General features: G+C 41.7%; 1 non-coding gene across 1 annotated transcript; it reads left to right on the top strand.

Annotated features, from left to right (window-relative positions):
• Positions 1 to 3,361: 3,361 nt before the first annotated feature.
• Positions 3,362 to 3,433, top strand: Trnap-ugg (transfer RNA proline (anticodon UGG)). The gene has a single exon. It is a non-coding gene; the product is annotated as a tRNA-Pro (tRNA).
• The last annotated feature ends 2,064 nt before the right edge of the window (positions 3,434 to 5,497 follow it).

The raw sequence follows: 5,497 nt of genomic DNA, 5'->3' as shown, positions 1-5,497 counted from the left end.
GGTGTATTGTTTCAATTTCTTCTTCGAACAAGAACTGGGTTTCCAGAATGATATTTTCATTCTGCAGCGGAGTGTGCGCTGATATGAAACTTCCTGGCAGATTAAAACTGTGTGCCCGACCGAGACTCGAACTCGGGACCTTTGCCTTTCGCGGGCAAGTGCTCTACCATCTGAGCTACCGAAGCACGACTCACGCCCGGTACTCACAGCTTTACTTCTGCCAGTACCTCGTCTCCTACCTTCCAAACTTTACAGAAGCTCTCCTGCGAAACTTGCAGAACTAGCACTCCTGAAAGAAAGGATATTGCGGAGACATGGCTTAGCCACAGCCTGGGGGATGTTTCCAGAATGAGATTTTCACTCTGCAGCGGAGTGTGCGCTGATATGAAACTTCCTGGCTAAGCCATGTCTCCGCAATATCCTTTCTTTCAGGAGTGCTAGTTCTGCAAGTTTCGCAGGAGAGCTTCTGTAAAGTTTGGAAGGTAGGAGACGAGATACTGGCAGAAGTAAAGCTGTGAGTACTGGGCGTGAGTCGTGCTTCGGTAGCTCAGATGGTAGAGCACTTGCCCGCGAAAGGCAAAGGTCCCGAGTTCGAGTCTCGGTCGGGCACACAGTTTTAATCTGCCAGGAAGTTTCAAGAACTGGGTTATTTATCACGGTATATTGATAATTTTTTTTAATTTTTTGAGTTGAAGATGGGTTATTTATCATTCAGCCGTCTTCGACAAACGTAATAATAAAGCCTTTTTTGTCCTGTTACACTTGTTTGATGTATGTGGAGAGGCAACTAGAACTGTTGTGTATCATCTTTCATTCCGTAACCCCATAGAATTACTTAGACTATTTGAAATCGTAATCTGTTTGACTGGCCTGGGATGCTTCAAATTTTGAAATGGTTCCTAATCTCGGTGGCTTACCGCTAACCAGTTGTTGGAAGGCCACCATTGTGTCAAATTCGGACGTGAAAGTCTCAGCCATACTTGTGACGTGATAGTACTCGGTGCACATCTCGCGCGGCTGTGCAGGTGTTACGGACGCGGTAGTGAAATCGAAGCACACGTCACCGGGCCGTATGGTGAAAGGCGAGCGGAAACATTAAATAATGATCCGGGGCGGTAGAATCCGGCGCGGTAGTGTGCTTCGAAAAAATTGTCTGATCGAGGATGAGTACCCCACGCGAGATTTTGAAGAAGGTTTGATGGCCTGTGGCACCATTGGATATGTTTGTGCCCACACTATTCGAGAGCTGCTGTTGGTTTCTTCTCTCGCAGCTTGGCCTCCCATTATCTCTAGCGTCCGTGCAACTTCCTGCCTCCTCCAGTTAGTTTTGTCCTGTGCTGACGGAATGATGCAATTCGCTATCTAAGTCTTAGTTCTGATTAAAAAAGCTCCGCTGCTTGCTGGTGATGTCAATTTGTCACCGTGGGTCGGCCGTTGTGGCCGTGCTGTTCTAGGCGCTTCAGTCTGGAACCGCGTGACCGCTACGGTCGCAGGTTCGAATCCTGCCTCGGGCATGGGTGTGTGTAATGTCATTAGGTTAGTTAGGTTTAAGTAGTTCTAAGTTCTAGGGGACTGATGGCCATAGATGTTAAGTCCCATAGTGCTCAGAGCCATTTGAACCATTTTTTTCTGTCATCGTGGACAAAGGTCCAGTGTTGCACATCACGCTATAAATCCAGAATTGTGAAGTATCTACTGCCTCTGGGTCACCTCTGTAGTTACCTGGCATTAGCGGATCGGAATTAATGACGATCGAACACAATAACTGATTTATTGATATTACTTATCCCAAGCAGAAAGTACGGTCACATTGATGTTACCAAACATGAGACTCGAGTCAAAGCGCTGCTCAATACAGTTCATTTCTCAGTCTTTTTTATTTGGGAATGCTTTTCTTCCCCATGCCTATCTATCCTGATCCGTTCGACTATCTTTGAATTTTAATATTATTGTTATTGTTGTTGCTGCAAAGCTGTTATTTCTTTTAGAAAGTCGCCAATAGAGAAATGAGCTGGTATGTTTCTGTATCTTCAGTATTAGGTACCTTCCTTTAGCAGAGGCACGAATACTTTGGAAATTGCCGGCCGCGGTGGTCTAGCGGTTCTAGGCGCTCACTCCGGAGCCGCGCGACTGCTACGGTCGCAGGTTCGAATCCTGCCTCGGGCATGGACGTGTGTGATGTCCTTAGGTTAGTTAGGTTTAAGTATTTCTAAGTTCTTGGGGACTGATGACCACAGATGTTAAGTCCCATAGTGCTCAGAGCCATTTGAACCATTTGAACTTTGGAAATTTACCTGATCTGAATGACTCAGTTATTATATTTCTCAAGGGAGCTTGTTTATTCTATAAGCATTGTTCCAGCACGTACATTGAAACTTAATCGAAATCTACTAACTTATTATTTTTTAAGGTTTTATGGAGTTTAACTTCATGCTCTATGGTTGGTAGACTAAGCACCTGAAGTCGGAACAGCAGCCGGTCTTGTCAAGGACCAATCTGGCCTTCCCATGTTGGTACTCCGAACGACTGAAAGTGTTGCGAAACTACAGCCATTGTATATCCTGAGGACATACAGCAGATTAATATTGGTTTTGGATTAAGAGTAAACTTTTTTATGAGTGCGCTATGTGCATAAGGACTATTTAAGCAACGTATATATACTTGTCATAATAGACCTGTGATTAATAACATGGTTGTATCATGAATTAGTTAACTTACAATAAACCGGAATATGTTGAATTATATTGAATAATTGTAAAAATATTCCCTATAGCTGATCTTGTGATTCCAATGCTACTTTGTGTTCTGTTAATAATACCTTTCTACCTGACATTTGTTATTGCGTTTCTCACATTTGTTACTCTTTAGCTCATCATATGGTATACTGTTGACAGGCTAACATTTTCATCAAAAAACAAACACAACTACAACTACAAATTACTATTCCTTGGAGCCATGTTATAAAAGGAATGATGACGTTTCTTCCAGATATTAGAATGTAAGAGATTAGCGGTTGAAGTGAAATTAGAAGAAAAGTAATTCAGAATGTATCGCAGATCAGTATAACTAGTGTCTGAAACAACCGCACCCCAGAAGAACATAGATTACGACTGTGTTCCGATCTTACAACAATTTAATACTTTTGCTGTAGGCCTTGTGGTACATCGTGTATTCTGTACTGTACCTCATTACTCCAGTCTAGAGTCTGTGGCACTGTGGTGCAAACTCTCGTGGGAGATAATATGTTCAAGCGCTAAACCTAAAAATTTCACCGAAAAACAAACGAAAATTTTCAATTCAATTCTAAATGCGTCTTCTACCTCAATGAGTTATCCATAAATGCGCGGCAGGACTTCCGTAGGGCTCAGTGGTCTAGGGGTATGATTCCTGCTTTGGGTGCAGGAGGTCCCGGGTTCAAATCCCGGCTGAGCCCTTAAAAATTTTATCCTTCCTTTTTAGACGTATTCTTCTCTTTAAACAGTAAAACTGTGCGTCATCCTTTGCTTTTCTGTGTTGCAAGTATTGAATTGTAATAGTTCGTCTAAATGGATGCACAAATCGCAATATACGAGCATCACACGGTAGTCTTATTTATAATTCGGCCCAGATTTTAATGAGCCAAAAAACAGCGAAATATGCGAGCGTTTATGACCTTAAAAATAAAATATAATTTTAAATAAGTTTATTTAAAATGCCCTTGTTGGCTTTTTTTATATACCTTGCAATTCAAAATTCACATCTGAACAAACTGTGAGCATTGTACCTACTTTTTGCAGTGTTTGCATCTAACCAGCGCTTATTTTTGAAATATCTACGTGTGTTTGAAAGAAAAAAAAATACCAAGACGACATATAGTAACACCGACCCAAACAATAAAACCACGTTTTTACTACTGCACACCATTTGTTTAAGTATACCAAGTAAGTTACGATGTCCTGTAAAACTTCAGTTTCTACAGAGTTGCATTGGATCGCAAGGTGAATTTTCAGGTTTTCCATTTTCAAAGATATGCAGTTGTCGCTGAGGATAGTTTTGTACTTGGGAAAACTCCTCTCCACATCACAGGAGCGTATTTGAAGGCTGCGAGGTCACTGTATGCCAGCTTTGGTTCATTGTCTTCCAATTTTTGTGACATTCCAGAAAGACTGTCACTAATTTTGAGCATTGTACAATATTCAGGATTCCACTGTAGAATTTGTAGTTCACTTCGTCGACCACATGCCTACGAACTCGACCCAACACACTCTGCACATGTTGCACCATATCTAAGGCGTTACACGGTTCAGTAAAAGCAACTTCCAGTCGTGTGATGGCTTTTCATATCGCTGAATAGTTGCCGTTGACTTATGCCAATTTTCTAGACTGAGTATCTTACAAGGAGTCCCTTGAATGCGATGTCCCAAGTTTCAGGCTTCAGTAAACCTCATTTGAAAGTCTTGTGTTAACAATTATGACAGGGAAAATTTCACCACGTGCATCAGGAGGGCAACAGAAAATAAGTGTCACAGGTGTGTAGAGATCATCCTTGTATGGGATGGATGTAGCACACTTCACAAAATTGATATCGTCGACATTCAAGAAATGTTCAAAATGAAACATTAACATGCATCATGAACACAGAATGAAAAATGACGCCCCACAGTGATCGCAAAGGTTCGCACCATCACGATCGAAGGCGAACGGCTTGGGAATTACATACAAACTGTGCGGTACCTTCTGCTGGGTGTCCACTCTTAAAGAGTGCATATAGAATTACATTCGCGTAACGGAGTGATGAGAATTGATGGTATGTGATGGCATGCAAGCGAATGCGAAACTGTCGTGGAGCTTATCGGGAAACTGGCTGCCCTTTAAGGCGTAGCAGCAGATATTGAGATAATATATTTTATTGGTACGGAAAAAACAAGCATCCAGAGGCTCAATTTGTCCAGCGGTTCCATGCAGTATGAATTACAATGTCACACAATTGTCAGAAGTGCTCTAAAGGAACATGGTTTTTATAAGCAGATCAGGAATCGCAAAAGCGAGTTATTTTGACTAGCTATTGACCAATAGCAATGCTCTTACCATAGTTGTAGTTCTCTTGCAACCATTTTACCACTCTTGCTTGCAGTGACGTAAATGTTCCCTACTGTCATTGCAAGATAACGCACACGAGAAAGAATCGTAAGGGACATATCAACTCCAATAACTAACTTTCCAGCCAATTTACCATCCAGATTAACAGTCCGCATAATTGTGCTTTAAGGCCTTGATGTTAGTTGATCCTAATACAACTCTCTTCGTACCTCTAATTTCAGGGTTCCATTCACATGAATTTCCTCTTTGGATCCCCATTTGCCGGAGATGAAAACAGATTTTTTACTGGACGATGGGATAAGTTTGTTTATCTCATATACAAATCTTCGGGCAGATTCCGCAGTTTGCTGTGCATTCCAAGATTTCTCTTTGTTTGAAATTTCGTTATCTTACGTCTTGCAATTCTGTAGCCCTGTTT

This window comes from Schistocerca nitens, chromosome 8, assembly GCF_023898315.1.
Source record: "Schistocerca nitens isolate TAMUIC-IGC-003100 chromosome 8, iqSchNite1.1, whole genome shotgun sequence".
NCBI lineage: Eukaryota > Metazoa > Arthropoda > Insecta > Orthoptera > Acrididae > Schistocerca > Schistocerca nitens.
This window is presented reverse-complemented; position numbering and strand designations above follow the sequence as displayed.